The sequence below is a fragment of the Pongo pygmaeus genome, chromosome 10 (genome assembly GCF_028885625.2).
Source record: "Pongo pygmaeus isolate AG05252 chromosome 10, NHGRI_mPonPyg2-v2.0_pri, whole genome shotgun sequence".
NCBI lineage: Eukaryota > Metazoa > Chordata > Mammalia > Primates > Hominidae > Pongo > Pongo pygmaeus.
Window position 1 is genome coordinate 37,535,305 of NC_072383.2, and position 16,021 is coordinate 37,551,325.

General features: G+C 36.3%; 1 protein-coding gene and 1 pseudogene across 1 annotated transcript in view; both read right to left on the reverse strand.

Moving 5' to 3' along the window:
• The window catches only part of SLC2A13 (solute carrier family 2 member 13), a 359,276-nt gene that overhangs the window by 318,881 nt on the left and 24,374 nt on the right, over positions 1 to 16,021 (reverse strand). The window lies entirely within an intron of this gene.
• LOC129009618 (large ribosomal subunit protein eL30-like) lies at positions 2,298 to 2,645 on the reverse strand (annotated as a pseudogene).

The window sequence follows — 16,021 nt, forward strand, 5'->3', positions numbered from 1 at the left end:
CTAAACAGTCCCTCTAAAAGTATTTAAACTTGGCACACTTTTCAAAACGCTTTAGAAAACTTACACATTCAAAGCAACTTAAGAAAACACACACATATTAAACGGAGCATCCTAATCGAAGTAACTAAATGTAGAGGTTTGAGATTAAATATTTATCAATTTAACTTTGAGTCCCTGGAACCTACCAGTCTCTCCAGGCAAAGAGGTCAGCCAGAAAGCTTCAAGCCTGCATCTCATGATGTATAATGCAATGAGTGAAAGAACAAACTGTACTGAGTAGAACATTCAGTAAATGGCCCCAAAGCTAGCCATAAAACAAACCCACACATATTCCTGCTAGTTCTACTTATCTAAAATATCACTATGCTAAAGGAAAATTGAGTAGTACATCAATGACTGGTCAGAGAAATAACATGCACTTTTAAAGAAAGGGATAAAGCATTAAAGACTATCAGCTCCTTCAGACTCTGCCTAATAAATATTCACTAGGAAAAGATGTCCCACTATGTTCTAGAGGTAGAATTAAGATATAAATAAGCAATAATAATCCAACGTTTATTTCGAAAATGTTTCACACATACCAGAATAAAATGCCATGCCTACACATAAAATGTAAAATACAAGGAACTGAGTGATGTAGCTGGAGACAAAAAAGTACAATTAATAAAAACACATAATTATGATGATGCATAATATGGTAAGTGTACTCCTATGGATAAGAAAAACTCATGAGTTCGTCCATTAGAGGCGGAAGATTGCTTTGGGTTCGTCAGGCAGTTTCACGAACTAAGCTTGCAAGTTAAAATGAAGCAAGTCAATGAAAGGAAAATTAAGTCTTCATGAAAAGATATCAGAGCCACATAACTATCAAAAGCTAAATCTCAAAGTTGACAAAAAGCTTTTTTCTCAAATTATGAGATTTAAAAATCTTAAAGACTTAGCTTTACAACTAAGAAACTAAATTAGTTTCTTAGGGAAACTAATTTAAATAAACTCAAAGTAAATCATATATGTTATGTGGCATATAGACAGAACATGTTTGAATTTCAATAACGAACAATATTCGAGTTGCAGTCTTGCCACTTACATTTCATATGTAACCATGGGAAAATGACTTATCTGGTTCCCGGTGTACAAAACTGTAAATCGAGGGTGATACCAAGAGGCTTTAGGATTCAATTAGCTAATGTATAGGATGCATGAGGAAAGCAGAAGTGCTAGTTTACTATACAAATTCTTATTTATTTATTTATTTATTTATTTATTTATTTATTTATTTTTAAGCAATAGGGTCCTCCGCTGTGCTCAGGCTGGAGTACAGCTGGTGCAATCACAGCTCACTGCAGCCTTGAACCCCTGGGCTCAAGTGATCCTCCCACCTCAGCCTCCCGAGTAGCCAGGACTACAGTCACGTGCCACCACGCCTGGCTAATTTTTTAATTTTTTATTTTGGTAGAGATGGGGTCTCACTTTGTTGCTGTTGTTGATAATATATTTTGTATCTAAGAACCATGTTTATTTGAAAGAACTTTACTCTTTAGTAATAAAATGAGTATATTATTTAAACATAGTAAACATGGTTAATAGTTTCCAAATCCTTTTAAACCATTTTATTTACACAGACATGCTAATTCTATGCAATTAGTGTTAATTTCTAATATCATTCTGCCGTCTCCCTAAACATATAGCTTTCTACTCATTTTTGTCTTCATCATTCTACTAATACTAATTAGTATTACTACTACACATCTATTCTGGACTGCAGAAACTACTAATTTATTACACATCTATTCAGGACTGCAGAAATACTAAAGCACACACAACTGCATATTTCTTCTGTCTCCCCAAACTTTATATTAGTCAAAGAATATTCAGCATAAAATCCAATTTTTCTATTTACTATTTCTCTTCTTTCTTCTTTACTGTTTAATCCCATAGACAGATTGCTTCCGGTGAAAATTGCTTATTCCTTTTTTCTTGTTGAAGAAAGGGTCTCACTCTGTCACCCAGGCTGGTGCACACTGATGCAATCTTGGCTCACTGCAGCCTCAACTTCCTAGACTCAAGAAATCCTCCTGCCTCAGCCTCCTGAGTAGCTGGGGCAACAGGCAACCACGACCATGCACAGCTATTTATTTTTTGTTTTATTTTTATAGAGACAGGGTCTCACTATGTTGCCCAGGGTGGTCTCCAACTACTGGCCTCAAGTGATCCTCCCACCTCAGCATCCTAAAGTGCTGGGATTACAAGGATAAACCTCTGGCAAGTTTTACTAAAGAAAAATTATTTTGCTTGGTTTACTTTTCACCAGTATCTTCTGGCATACTTCTAAAGATATCAGAATAACCTGGATCAATGATAGCCAGTGTGCACAGTCTGTAGTATTTTCCACATGCTGTGCCCAGTCCAGTATTATTACCACTGTAGTGATGAACACCAGTCTGGGCCAACATGGTATAGTACTCTACTGGGGATTTCCTCAAAGCTGGGCACTTGTTAGTGAGCATGACCAATTCTGCTTTTTCTTATCTAATCATCTTCAGAATCTGCTTGCACCCCAGCACATACTTTCCACTTTTCATAACAAGTTGGAGCCTAGAGTTGATCAACTCCAGTGACTTTTCCATCATTTTTGCCACCATCATATTCATGGCTTAGGTGCCAGATGGCCCCGAACCAAGAACAGCCGCCAAGATGGCCAGGGAATGAGAAAAGCAAATTGTTCATTCTTATCATGGTGAACAAATATTTCATTTCACAGAAAATTTAACCCTCAGAATTATAAATTTTCCCATAAATTTAAAAATAACATACTCTACAAAAATGGTATCATAGACACAGCTGATAAATATCAAACTAATTAACTTAATATGAGTTCTCTTATTTTTTTTCTCATCCATTCACTGATGAGAGGTAAAAACAGCAGGAATACGGCCCAAAAACAAGTCACAAAGAAAGAGCTAGACAGCGCCTGAACAATCAAGAGCTGACCACAGTGTCTTCTTGTAAGAAATGTGGCCACCGGTGAACAGCCATGTCTAGGAATGTCTAGACATAAAATGGGCAGAGGAAGACAGTCTTGCATACATTTATGCATCTCATTTGTGCTTAGCTAATGGATAATTACATACTTCATACTATAGTTATAAAAATAATGTATAAGGAGAATCTAGTATAATTTTGGAAAGATTAGGTACTTAGTGTCTGTTGAAAAGGAGTGAGGAAAGAAAAAGAGAAATAAAAAGGAGATAAAAATACAATGTATCTAAGATCTCAAAGTCTTTCTGGTATTCACTCTTTCTGGTATTCATTCCCAGAAATAATACATTCAAAAAACATGTATAGCTTAATGAATGCAATTATACATTATACTTATTCATTAAATGTTTCCAAACAATCCTTTTAGTGGTATTTAGTAACAAATTTATCTCTCTTTTGCATCCATTCAATAAAAAAAATTGGGTGAAAACTATGTGCATCTTAAATATGTCAAGAAATATAAAGAAATTAAGTCAGAGAAAAAAGAAAATCTCCTGAACTATGGTCTCCAGTATAATAGCTGACATTTCTGTAATAGTACCTTTTATTATAATCCATTAGCAACTGCTAAATTACCAGCATCTACAGATGCTATCTTGCTACCATGGAAATGCAGAATATATGAATTAATTAGGACTGTGGTTGAAAAAAAAAAGGACAGAAGGGTGCCTAGTTTCTACAGGAAGCGGTTTCCTTCAATAGTTTTTATTATTATTATTATTCATCTAACAAATATCTCATGTTTTAAAATCTAATTATTAGGCATGTAACCTTTTTTATCAGACAAGGCATCAGTTCCACATTACTTACTTGTAATGACTTCTTAAATTCTGGATTTAATCAACAGTTTTCACATCAATACTGTGCACCCCTAACTTTTTGCTGCTCATTATTTCTTATATACAATCAGTTTAAGAGAGCTATTTGTCATTGTTACAAAAACACTACTATCACCATGGTTCCTTTCCTTAAGAGGTAGTTTATAAACAAATTCCTGAATGGAGGTTTCCAAACACCAAAGTTATCGTAAGTGAATGCAATAAGTATATTCCCTCAGAAAGGCATAAACGGAATATGATATAACCTAACTTGTCATTTATTATTAGTTTGACAAAGAGTATTATTAGAAGGCCAATTAGTCTGATAAAATCTATGGCAGGGAAAAAAAAAAAAAACTCAAAGACTTGTTAAAGTGTTTCTAGCAGAGACAGGGTAAAGAGTGCCCTGACAAACCAGTGGAAAGTTCTGCTTGATTTGGTAGATCTCTCTGTACATTGGAAAGAAACCAAAAGAACATAAACATTTATCAGTCACCAACTACACTGTACTAGGAATGCGAATAACTGCTTTGTTCTGATTACAAGTTCACCAAATGACTTTCCATAAAGGTGTCAGATCCTTCTTCTGTAAGGAGACAGAACAAAAAACCCCAAAACACTAACCAGCTAAACTGGGCACTTCAATTCACTTGGTACTTCTCCTTATTTTACAAAAAGCATTCTGGTCCTTTCTCAAGCCTATTTTAGGTTGGCTTAATGGAAATAATCAGCTCTATCCCCAATCAACTCAACAAGAACTGAAAAGGAAAAAATCAACTTTACAGAACAGAAAAATGGAAGGCCAGAACCTGGATTTGGGTGATGCCAAAGTAATGCCATCCAACAAGATCCTTTTTGAACAGCCATTTTACATCTTCCCTTAAATATCAGTCTTCTCAATCTCTATTCAAAATGCTTTTTCTTCTGCTGTGACCATCCTAGTTACTTCCCTTCACCTCTGGACATCCTTTAAAAATTTTTTATTGCAGCATTTTCTTATTCCTAACCACATAAAATAATAAAATCTGTTTGGCGTTTTTGTCAAAGCACTTCCAAGTCATTATCTCATTTGATGCTTAGGGCCACCTTCGGAATATAAGCAGGACAAATATCAGCCCATATTTATATAAAGGAACAGACGACCCAACCGGTTATATGCAGGGACTTCAAGGTGGGGATTAGGGCAGTGGTTCTCAGATATGGCCCTCTGAACCCTCTTACCTAGGGACAACTGTCACCTACTAGACATATTTGCTAGTCACAACCAGCAGAAGTTTTGCTACTGGCACCTAGTGAATACAGGCCAGAAATGCTGCTAAGCATCTTACAAAGTCCATTTTTGGGCTCTCTGTCTCACTGATCTACACATGTCTATTCTTTCACCACACTGTCTTGATTACTGTCACTTTTTAGTCATTCTTTTTATTTTACTATTTTTTAAAGAGACAGGGTACTGCTCTGTTGCCCAGGCTGGTCTCGAACTTCTATTGATATGATGTGATTATTTAGTCTGTTGATGTGATAATATCAATTTTAAAAAGCTGAATCAGTCTTGCATACTTGGGACAAATCCCACTTCATAATGGTATATAAGTCTTTAGTGTTGAATTCAATTTTATAATATTGTATTGATGATTTCTACATCTATGTACCTGAGAGATACTGGTCTATGGTTTTCTTGTAAAGTATTTGTCTGGCTTTGGTATTAATACTGGCTTCATAAAATGAGTTAGAAAGCATTCCCTCTGCCTCCACCTTCTAAAGGAAATTCTAAACAATTGGTACAGTTTCTCTCTTAAATCCTTGGTAGAATTCACTTGTAAACCCATCTGAACCTGGTGCTTTCAGTTTTGGAAGGTTATGATATATTGTATCTTTCAGAGAATTGGTCCATTTCATCTAGGTTATCAAACTTGTAGGGATAGAGTTATTCCTAGTATTCCTTTGTCATTTTTAATGTCCATGGAATCTGTAGTGCTGTCACCTCTTTCATATCTGATATTCATAATTTATGTGGTCTCTTTTTTTTTTCTTAGCCTGACTAAAGCTCTGCTTACTTAACCTTTTCAAATAATCAGTTTTTTGTTTTGTAGATTTCCTCTATCAATTTCCTGTTTCCAATTTCATTTCCACTCCAATATTTACTATTTCTTATCTTCTGCCTACCTTGGATTTAATTCCCTCTTTTCTTGTCTCCTAAGGTCAAAGCCTAGAAGACTGACTCTAGCACTTTCTCCTTCTGTTACTAAATACATCAAATACTATAAATTTAAAAGCACTGCTTTCAGTGAATCCCACAAATTTTCATTTTTCACTTTCATTTAGCTCTAAATTTTTTGCTATTTCTATTGAGATTTTTTGACTCATGTTATTTAGAAGTGTGTTGTTCAACCTGCAAGCATTTTGGAATTATCCAGCTATCCTTCTGCTGTTGATTTTGTTTAATTCCACTGTGGCCTAAGGACAGTTATTATATGATTGTATTCTTTTTAAATTGTTAAGGTTTCATGGTTCAGAATGTGTTCTATGTTCTATCTTCTATCTGAGCTAGGGAAGAATGTGTATTCTGTTGTTGGATGAAGTAGTCTACAGATGTCAATTATATCCAGTTGAGTAATGGTGTTGCTGAGTTCAACAATGTCTTTACTGATTTTCTGCCTGCTAAATCTGGCCATTTCTGATAGAAGGGTAATGAAGTCTCCAACTATAATAGTGATTCATCTATTTTTTCCTCACAGTTCTACCAGTATTTGCATTGAGAATTTGGTCACTGTGTTATTAGGCACATAAGGTAAATTGGAGAACTAACACTTTTACCATTATAGAACACATGTCTCTTTATCCCTGATTACTTGCTCTGAAATCTGCTGTTTGAAATTAATATAGCTAATCCTATTTTCTTCTGATTAATGTTAGCATGGCATATCTTTCCCATGCTTTTAATCCATGTGTATTTATATTTAAAGAGTTTCATATAGACAGCAGTAAAGTTGGGTCTTGTCTTTTTAGGCACTCCTGCAATCTGCCTTTTAATTGATACATTTAGACCACTGACCTTCGAAGTGATTACTGATAATTAGATCAAAGTCTACCGTACTTACTGTTTTCTATTTCTTTGTTCTTATTTTTGTCATTCACCCTTTTTCTGCCTTGTGTGGATTTAGTTGAGCATTTTACGTGATTTTATCTTCACTCCTTTCTCACCACATTGGTTATACTGCTTTCATTACTTTTTCTTTGTGCTGGCCCTAGAGTTTGCAATATATATTTACAACTAATTCAGGTCCACTTTCAAGTGCCACTAGATCATTTCATGAGTAGTATGAATATCTTATAATAGCAAAATAATGCTAATTCCTTCCTTCCATCCCTTGTATAATTTCTGTCATACATTTCACATATAAATAAGCATACACATATACACACACACATGCACATACAAGCACATGTACACACCAGAAAGAATCTCTGAGCTTGAGGATATATGTATGTAACAGAAACCTGCAAAACTGAAAAGCAAGGAGACTGGGGGGAAATGAACTATAAACAAACCAGGTATGTATGTGCTTAAGTATAGACAAGTATATATATAGACAAGCACACATAATCAAAGGCATTATTGCTACTATTTTCAATAACCTGTTGTCTCAGATCAATGATTAATTAAAAAATGAAAGTTTTATTTTACCTTCATTTATTTCTCTCCAATGTTTTCTTATGTAGATCTGAGTTTCTTACTTATATCATTTTTTACATTTCTTGCATGGCAAGTCTACTGGCAACAAATTTCCTTTGTTTAAGCAAATTTCTATTTATCCTTCTCTTCTGAAGTTAAAATTTAACAGGGTACAAAATCCTAGATTTGTAGGGCTTCATTCTCTCAACACTTTAAATATTTCACTCCACTCTCTTCTTGCTAGCACTGTTCCTGAGAAAAAGTTATTCTTATCTTTGCTATTATATAGATAATATATAATATTATTTATTATAATCTGGCTTCTTTCAGGATTTTTACCTTTGATTTTTCTGTAGTTTAAAAATGACATGCCTTCACATAGCTATTCTCCCATTTATTCTGCTTTGTCAACTAGGAAATTGTAGGATCTGTGGTTTGGCTGGGAAATGCCCAGTCATTATTGCTTCAAATATTTCTTCTTTTCCTTTCTCTCTTCCTGGTATTTCTTTTATGTGTATGTTACACCTTTGTAGTTGCTCCCATGGTTCTGATATTCTGTTATGGTTTGTTTACTCCAGTATTTTTTCACTTTGCTTTTCAGTTTTGGAGGATTCTTTTAAAAACATCCTCAAGCTTGGACATTCTTTGTTCAGCCATGTCCAGTCTATTAAAGCCCATCAAAGACCTTTTTTTTTTTTTTTTTTTTTTGAGTTGGAGTCTTGCTCTGTCACCCAGGCTAGAGGACAGGGGTGTGATCACAGCTCACAGCAGACTCCAAATCCTGAGCTCAAGGGATCCTCCCACCTCAGCCTCCCAAGTAGATGGGACTACAGGCATGCACCACCTATGTCCAGCTATTTTTAAAACTTTTTGTAGAGATGCAATCTTGGTATGTTGCCCAGGATGGTCTCAAACTCCTAGTCTCAAGTGATTCTCCTGCCTCAGCCTCCCATAGCATTGGGATTACAGGGATGAACTGCTACACCCAGCCCCATATTCTTCATTTCTGGCATAGTGTTTTTGATCTCTAGCATTTCTTTTACAGATTCTTAGAATTATCATCTCTCTGCTTAACATTACCCATCTGTCCTTGCAAGCTATTTTATCCATTAGAGCCCTTAGCTTATTATTCATAGTTGTTTTCAGTTCCTAATCTGATGATTCCAGAACCCCTGACATATCTGAGTTTGATTCTGATGTTTGCTCTGTCTCTTCCTTCAGCCCATTTTTCCCCCTTTTACTGTATCTTCTCATTTCTTTCTTGATAGCCAGACATGACACACTGGTTAACGGATATAAATACATTGTCAGTAATAAAGTGGTAAGGTGTAGGAGGAGGGGAAACACTCTACAGTATTATGATTAGGTCTCAATCTTTAGTGAGGCTGTGCCTCTGGACTGTGAACTTCACAAGTGCTTCTCAATTATCTTCTCTCTTAGTTGGAACAGAATGGCTAGAGGGTACAGGAGTTTAATATTCCCCTTTTCTCAAATAAAAGGCTAGAGAGAACTAGAATTGGGTGTTTTGCTTACCCCAGGCCACTTACACTGTGTTTTAACTAATTTTTTTCTGAAGCAGACCTCGTTTAAAAACAAAACAAAACAGAGTACTCTGGCATACTTCAAAACGGCTCCTTTTCCCTTCCTTGTGCCAGAAGCAAAGGGAATTTTTCTCAAATATTCACTGTGAAACCCTGGTAGAGCAGCAAGAGGTGAAATTCATGAGTGGAAGACCCCTCCACCCACTTCTGCTGACTAGGTCCTCCTGGAGTTTTTAAAATCTAAGATTTGTCCACAGTGAATCTCTAGCAATTTGTCAACTATAATGCAGGTTTTCCTATACAAGCAATGTTTCCCATGGAAGACTTTGTTAATTGGTTATCACTCAAGTAAATTATGGTTAGCTGTATCCACCTGCCTCTCTAGTTTTGGGGGTAGTGGTTTGTCCTATGACCTCACTTCTCTTTAGGTCCAGGAAGAACAGCTGATTTTTCAATTTGTCCCATTTTTTACCTGTTAGAGCAGACTGGTGACTACAAGCTCCTGACAGGCCCAACAATTTCATTGTCAGCAATTTGATTATAATATTATCTGGGCATGGCTTTCTTTGAAATAATACCATTTGAAGTTTGCTAAGTTTCTTGAATCTGTAAGTTTATGTCTTTCACCAAGTTTGGAGAGTTTTCAGGCCTTGTATCTTTAAATATTTTTTCTTCAGATATTTGTTTTTCCTCTTCTGGCATTATGCTGACACAAATGTTAGAAACTCAAATATTGTCCTACAAGTCCCTAAGAGCTAGTTCATTTTTTTCCATTTTTCCTCTTATTCTAGGTAATTTCTATTGTTTGAATTATTTATATTTATCTGTCTTAAGTTCACTCACTTTTTTCATCTCTCTGCCATTAAATCAATTCATTTTCCATTTCGGTCCTTTATTCAAGTACGTGTTTTTCTGTTGAGAACTTCTATCTTTCCATTCATTGCAAGTGTTTTCACCTTTATCTCTTGGATCACAGTTACCAAAGCCAATTTAAAGTTTTTGTGTGATAAATCCACCATCTGGGTCATCTTGTAGCGAGCACCTGTTATCTTTTCCCTTAGCAACTTGTCAGATTTCCCTGATTCTCTATATGTTAAGTGCCTTTGCATTATATTCTGAACATGTTGGATATTATGTTTTCATTGGGTCCTGTTAAAAATGTTTTCTTAAAAGTGCAGGTTTGTTACATGGGTAAACTGCACATCACTGGAGTTTGGTGTACAAATTATTTCATCTCCCAGGTAAAGAGCATAGTACCTGATAGGTAGTTTTTTGATCCTCACCCTCCTCCCAACCTCCACCCTCAAATAAGCCATGTCTACTGTTCCTCTTTGCATCCATGAGTACTCAGTGTTTAGCTCTTACTTACAAGTTAGAACATGAAGTATCTGACTTTCTGTTCTTGCATTAATTCACATAGGATAATGTTACTAGCAGCATCCATGTTGCTGCAAAGGACATGATCTGATTTTTTTTATAGCTGTGTAGTATTCCATGGTGTATATGTACTACATTTTCTTTATCCAGTCCACCATTGATGAACATCTAGGTTGATTCCATGTCTTTGCTATGTCAACAGTGCTGTGATGAACATATGTTTGCATGTGTCTTTATGGTAGAACGAATTATATTTCTTTGGGTATATACCCAGTAAGGGGACTGCTGGATCGAATGGTAGTTCTGTTTTACATTCTTTGAGAAATCACAATGCTTTCCACAGTGGTTGAACTAATTTATGTTACCACCACCAGCACTGTATGTGTTTCTTTTTCTCCACAGCCTCTCTAGCATCTGTTTTTTGTGTTTTTTGTTTTTGACTTTTCAATAACTGCCATTCTGACTGGTGTGAGATGCTATCTCATCATGGTTTTGATCTGCATTTCTTTAATGATTAATGATGTTGAGCATTTTTTCATATTCTTGTTGGCTGTGTGTGTCTTCTTTTGCAAAGTGTTCATGTCCTTTGCCCATTTTTTACTGGGGCTGTTTGTTTTTTGCTTGTTGATTTAAGTTCCTTACAGAACCTGGATATTAGACCTTTGTTGGATGCATAGTTTGCAAATATTTTCTCCCATTTTGAAGGTTGTCTGTTTACTCACACTAGTTTCATTTGCTATGTAGAAGCTCTTTAGTTTAACTAGATCCTATTTCTCAATTTTTGTTTTTGTTGCAATTGCTTTTGGAGTCTTCATCATGGAATCTCTGCCATGGCCTATACCTAGAATGGTATTTCCTAGGCTTCCTTCTAGGCTTTTTACAGTTTTAGGTTTTATGTTTAAGTCTTTGTTCCATCTTGAGTTGATTTTTGTATATGAAGAAAGGAAGGGGTCCAGTTGCAAACTTTTGTATATGGCTAACCAGCTCTTCAAACACCATTTATTAAATAGGGAATCCTTTCCCCATTGCTTGTTATTGTCGACTTTGTCAAAGATCAGATGGTTGTCGGTGTGCAGCTTTATTTCTGGGTTCTCTAACCTGTTCCACTCCTCTATATGTCTGTCTTTGTACCAGTATCATGCTGTTTTGGTTATTGTAGCCATGTAATATAGTTTGAAGTTGGTAGGGTGATGCCTCTGGCTTTCTTTTAGCTTAGGATTGTTTTGGCTATGCATTCTCTTTTTTGGTTGCATATGAATTTTAGAATAGTTTTTTCTAATTCTGTGAAAAATGATGTAGGTAGTTGGACAGAAATAGCATTGAATCTGTAAACTGAATTGGACAGTATGGCCATTTAAACAATATTTATTATTCCTATCCATGAACATGGAATGTTTTTCCATTTGTTTGTGTTCTCTTCAACTTCCTTTAGCAGTGTGTGGTTATTCTCATTGCACAGATATTTCACTTCCCTGTATAGCTGTATTCCTAGATATTTTATTATTTTTGTGGCTTTTGTGAATGGGATTGCATTCTTGATTTGGCTCTCAGCTTCAACGTTATTGATGTATAGAAATGCTACTGATACTTGTACATTGATTTTGTATCCTAAAACTGCTGAAGTTGTTTATCAATTCTAGAAGCCTCTGGAGAGGGAGTATGGGGTTTTCTAGATATAGAATTATATCATCTGTAGGTAGATATGGTTTGACTTCCTCTCTTTCTATTTGGATGACTTTTACTTCTTTCTCTTGCATGATTACTCTGGCTAGGACATCCAGTACTATGCTGAATAGGAGTGGTGAGATAGGGCATCCTTGTCTTGTTCTGGTTCTCAAGGAAAATGATTCCAGGTTTTGCCCATTCGTTATAATGTTCGCTGTGGGTCTGTCATAAATGGCTCTTATTATTTTGAGGTTTATTCCTTCAGTGCCTACTTTGTTGAGGGTTTTTTACATGAAGGAATGTTGAATTTCCTTGAAAGCCTTTTCTGTGTCTATTGAGAACAACATGTGGTTTTCAGTTTTGTTTACGTGATAAATCACACAGATTTCCATATGTTGAATCAACCTTGCATCCCAGGAATAAGGCCTATTTGATTGTGGTGGATTAGCTTTTTGATGTGCTGCTGAATTCAATTTGCTAGTGTTTTGTTAAGGATTTTTGTGTCTATGTTCATCAGGGATATTAGCCTGAAGTTTTCATCTTTTATTGTGTCTGCCATGTTTTGGTATTAAAATGATCTGGCCTCATAATGAGTCAGAGAGTAGTCCCTCTTACTCAATATTTTCTAGAATATTCCAATTCCAATAGGATTGATACCAGCTTTTCTTTATACATCTGATAAAATTCAGCTGTAAATCCCTCTGGTCCAGGGCTTTTACTGGCTGGTAGGTTTTTTATTACTGATTCAATTTCAGAACTCATTATTGATCTGTTCAAGTATTCCATTTCTTCCTGGTTCAATCTTGGGAGGTTTTACATTTCCAGGAATTTATCTATTTTCTCTAGGTTTTCTAGGTGGTGTGCATAGAGGTATTCGTAATAGTCTCTGAGGGTTTTGTTTTCTGCATTTCTGTGGGGTTGGTGATAATGTCATCTTTGTCATCTCTAACTGTGTTTATTAGGATCTTTTTTCCTTATTGGTCTAGCTAATAGTCTCTCAATCTTATGCATTCTTTCAAAGAACCAACTTTTGGTTTCATCAATCTTTTATATGAATTTTCACCTGTCATTTTTGTTCAGTTCAGCTCGGATTTTTGTTATTTATTTTCTTTTGCTAGCTTTAGGGTTGGCTCAGTCTTGTTTTTCTAGTTCCTCTAGGTGTGATGCTGGGTTGTTAATCTGAGTTCTAACTTGATGTAAGCATTTAGCACTATAAACTTTCCTCTTACCACTGCTTTAGCTGCATCCCAAAGATTCAGGTGAGTTGTATCTGTTTCCATTAATTTCAAATAACTTATTGATTTGTACCTTAATTTCACTCTACACAAAAGTCATTCAGGGACAGGTTAATTTCCAAGTAATTGTACAGTTTGGAGAGATCTTCTTTGTATTGATTTCTATTTTCATTGCACTGAGGTCTGAAAGACTGGTTGGTAGGGTTTTGTGTTTGTTTTCAATTTGTTGAGAACTGCTTTATGGCCAAATGTGTGGTCAATGTTAGAGTATGTGCCATGTGCAGGTGAGAAGAATGTATATTCTGTTGTTGTTGGGTGGCATATCGTATAGATATCTGTTAGATCCATGTGGTTAAGTGTCAAGTTTAGGTCCCTAGTATCTGTTTCTTTCCTGCCTCGATGATCTAACACCATTAGTGACATGTTGAAGTCTCCCATTATTATTGTGTGGTTATCTAAGTCTCTTCATAGGTCTCTTACAAACTTGTTTTATTGATCTAAGCACACCAGTGTTGGGTGCAAATATATTTAAGATAGTTAAAGACTATTTAGTTGAACCATTTATCATTATGTAATGTCCTTCTTTGTCCTTTTTATTTTTATTTTTTTGAGATGGAGTCTCACTCTATGCCACCCAGCTGGAGTGCAGTGGCATAATCTCAGCTCACTACAACCTCCAGCTCCCAGGTTCAAGTGATTATCATGCCTCAGCCTCCCAAGTAGCTGGGAATACAACTGTACACCAGCACACCTGGCTAATTTTTTGCATTCTTAGTAGAGACAGAGTTTCACCATGTTGGCCAGGCTGGTCTTGAACTTCTGACCTCAGGTGATCTGCCCGCCTTAGCCTCCCAAAGTGCTGGGATTAACCAGTGTGAGCCACCGCCCCTGGGTTCTTTGTCCTTTTTGACCATTGATGGCTTAAAGTCTATTTTTTCTAAATAAGAATAGCAACTCTTGCTCTGTTTGCTTGATAGATCTTTCTCCATCCCTTTACTTTTGAGCCTATGAGTGGGTCTGCATTTAAGATGGTCTCTTGAAGGCAGCATACAGTTGGGTGGTCTTCTTTATGCAACTTGTCACTCTGTGCCTTCAAAGTGGGCATTTATCCTGTTTATGTTCAAGGTTTTGTTTTTTGAGAGGGGGCCTTGCTCTGTCGCCCAGTCTGGAGTGCAGTGGTGCTATCTCAGCTCACTGCAACCTCTACCTCCCAGGTTCAAGTAATTCTCCTGCCTTAGCCTCCTGAGTAGCTGGGATTACAGGCATGTGCCACTATGCCTGGCTATTTTTTTGTATTTTTGGTAGAGACGGGGTTTCATCATGCTGGTCTGGCTGGTCTCGAACTCCTGACCTCAGGTGATCCACCCACCTCAGCCTCCCAAAGTGCTGGGATTACAGGCATGAGCCACAACACCTGGCCCTGTTTAAAATGTTCAAGGTTAATATTGATGTTAAGATTTGATCCTGTCAGCATGTTGTTAGCAGGTTATGTCGACTTGATTATATAATTGCTTTATAGTGTCAGTGGGCTATGTACTTAAGTGTGTTTTTATAGTGGCAGATAACAGTCTTTCATTTCCATTTTTAGCACTCGCTTAAGCATGTCTTGTAAGGTGGTAATGAATTCCCTTAGTGTTTGCTTGTCTGAAGAAAATTTTATTTCTCCTTTGTTTATGAAGTTTAGTTTGGCTGGAAATGGAATTCTTGGTTGAAATTTCTTTTCTTTAAGGCTGCTGAATATAAGCCCCCCAATCTCTTCTGGCTTGTAAGATTTCTGCTGAAAGGTCTGCTGTTAGCCTAATGAGATTCTCTTTGTATATGACCTGCCCCTACTCTCCGATCTGCCTTTAATATTTTTTCTTTCACATTGACTTTGGAGAATCTGATGACTATCTATCTTCAAGATGGACATCTTGTAGTATATTGCTGAGGTTCTGTGAATTTACCAAATTTCCATGTTGACCTTTCTAGTGAGGTTGGGGAAATTTTCCTGGATAATATCTACAAAAATGTTTTCCAAGTTGCTTGCTCTCTCTCCCTGTCTTTCTCGAATGCAAATGAGTTGTAGGTTTGGTCTCTTCACATAATCCCTTATTTCCCAGAGGTTTTGTTCATTTTTAATTTTTTTCTTTATTTTGTCCAACTGCGTTGATTCAAAGAACTGGTCTTCAAGCTCTGAGATTCCTTCCTCAGACTGGTCTATTCTGCTTTAATACTTCTGACTGTATTATGAAATTCTTGTAGATTTTCAGCTCTAGAAGAACAGTTTCTTTCTTAAAATGGCTATTTCATCTTTCAGCTCCTGTATCATTTTATTGGAATCCTTAGAGTCCCTGGATTCAGTTTCAACTTTCTCCTAAATCTTGATGACCTTATTTGCCATCCAGATTCTGTATTCTACGCCATCATTTCAGTGATTTCAATCAAGAACCCTTGCTGTCGAGCTCATGTGGTCATTTGGAGGTAAGATGACACTCTCTGGCTTTTTGAATTGCCAGAGTTTTGCACTGGTTCTTTTTCATCTGTGTGAGATGATGTTTCTTTAATCTTTAAAGTTGCTGTCCTTCGGATATGGCTTTTTGCTTTTTATATTCTTTGATGCCCTTGAGGGTTTGATAGTGGTATAAGCTGGGTATAAATTGATTGGCTTCATGTCTAGATGATTGCAGG